The sequence below is a fragment of the Chrysochloris asiatica genome, unplaced genomic scaffold, assembly GCF_000296735.1.
Source record: "Chrysochloris asiatica unplaced genomic scaffold, ChrAsi1.0 scaffold00368, whole genome shotgun sequence".
In the NCBI taxonomy this organism is placed as follows: Eukaryota; Metazoa; Chordata; class Mammalia; order Afrosoricida; family Chrysochloridae; genus Chrysochloris; species Chrysochloris asiatica.
This window is the reverse complement of record NW_006408886.1, coordinates 1,825,824-1,828,172: the sequence shown is the minus strand read 5'-3', so window position 1 is coordinate 1,828,172 and position 2,349 is coordinate 1,825,824.

Below are 2,349 nucleotides of genomic sequence, written 5' to 3'. Positions count from 1 at the left end.
TGCAGCCCAGGAGCAGAGGTCCCTGGGACCATCAAGTGAGAAAAGCAGAGAGTGTGACCCTACCCAGAGAGGCAGTGAAGCCAGGCATGGAGACAGAGATGATGACATGGACAGATGGAGTGGCTGGAGACACGGGACTCAGGGGGGGCAGGCCTGTAGGGTGTATCCTTTGGTTATTTGATGATGCATGGTGGGGATTGTAATTATTGCAATGAAATGAAATATGATAGGATGAATGTGAAGCTAGCTGAAGTGGGACAGAGGTAAATAATGATTATGCACAAGCTTGGAACAACAGGGCTCTGGGATAAAGGAATTGAGACATGGTTGGAATGGGGAAAAGAGGAAAAATAATGTAAAGATACTTGGCTGTCTTTTGAATCTTGGTTTCCCTGGCATACCATTATAAAATAGAAACTTGAGGAGGAGAGAAAGGAATAGCCAGAAATATCACCATAGAAAGCGTGTAAATCTGTATTCTGCCTATAAATGATTGGAATACCTAAAATGGGGCTACAACGTTCCCAGTGAAGGAGGCTTCCTGCAGAGACTCTGCATTACATAAGACTATAGGTGGAATCCTGAACAGCATCCAGAATCTTCTGAGGTGGGAAATTTCCCCTTGAAAGGATAAGCAGAGCAGCCTAGAGTGGCTAGAAGAACAGAAGATACTTCTTGAAAGAAAGACCAACAAATACTTCTTGAAAGAAAGGCTGACAGGAAAAATACAAAACAGTATAGGCAGACCGACTGATTACTACAAGAACAAGCAAGTGGCTCACCAAGGACACATCAAGACAAGTGGTCAGGTCCCCTCAGGGCAACTCTCCTTCTAAGACTAAGACTCAATGGGAATATACACTCTGGTGACCACGTTTGTCACCGATAAGGGGAAGTGAGGGAAAAACAGCAATGAAGCTGTGAGCTAAGCCTTACAACGTTCAATAGACTCCTGTAAACCCAGCTGGAGACCAGGTTGGCCAGCAGTGTGGCAAGACCTGGGGACTCTTGGGCCCAGAGTCAGTGACATAGCCACAGAGAACAAGAGTAGAGAGTGAAACGTCCAGCTGATAAGAAGAGAGGACATATGCATAAGTATACCCACACTTGCAGATAATAACCACTTGACCTGGCTTCAATTACTGGATGATCAGAGTTCAACCAGAAGAAGGAAGAAGAGGAAAAAAAGAGTAATCTGATACAATTTGATGAACTTGACCTATGGATGCAGTAGCTCAAAAAAGGGAACAAATCTTCACATCCAGGATCTTTCCCACCTCCTACATACACAGAGTGAACAGGGATGGGCAACGTGGACATTGGCTACCCAGAATGGTGGGGCTACAGAGGCAAGAAGTGACTGGCTTACAAGCTTTCAAGAGGGAACCTAGATCCAGAGAGCATGGAACAAGGTAGAATCTCCACTGAGTAGTATCCAATCTGTCTAGGCAGGGCTGATGAAAGGAGATGTGAATAAGATTCTTGTGATACAATAGTGAATAATTGTTATCAGGACTGACTGTGAGGGTTGGAAATGTAAAGGTAGATGTTTTGTAGCAAAAAGAGGGGAGTAATTAACTTTGCAGTCTAGGAGCGGAGGTCCCTGGGACCATCAAGGGAGAAGAGCAGAGAACGGAACCCTACCCCGAGAAGCAGTGATGCCAAAGATGGATGCAGAGACTATGATGTGGAAAGATGGAGTGGCTGGGGACTTTAGATCCAGAGAGGGAGAGGGGCTGTGTGCTGATGACTGGGGGTGGGGGGTGGGGGCAGGCTTGCAGGGTATACCATTTGGTTGGTTGATGATGCATGGAGGAGATTGTAACCATGGCAATGAAAAGATATACGATAGGATGAATGTAAAAGCTAATGTTCTCCCATGTAAACTATCACATAATTCACAATAAAACATTTAAAAAAGTCTTAACAAGCAAAAAAATAAATAAATAAAAGTACAAAATATTACTCAATATTGCACCCAATTGTTTTATTGAATTAGACACAACTTATTTTTACAATGAATTAGCTTTTAAATATTTTTGGATTTTAAACATCTGTTTTACCTCTAACCATATCCTCTCCCAACACAAATGGCCAGCTCAAGGATCCAATATCCATTTTAAAACATTGTTGTCAATCTGAGGTCAATGTTATATTCTCTAAAGCTATTGTCTTATTTATCCAAGTACCTTACATGATGTTGACAGGGGCTGTTTTCAGGTGAAGGGTTAAAGTAAACTGGAATTTTACTCATACGTTTAATTAAAAAAACAAAAAACAGTAATCTGCCTGCCGTCTTTTGTCCTTTGTTGCATGCTGCCACTCACAAGTCCTCTTGGTCTTTGTGAC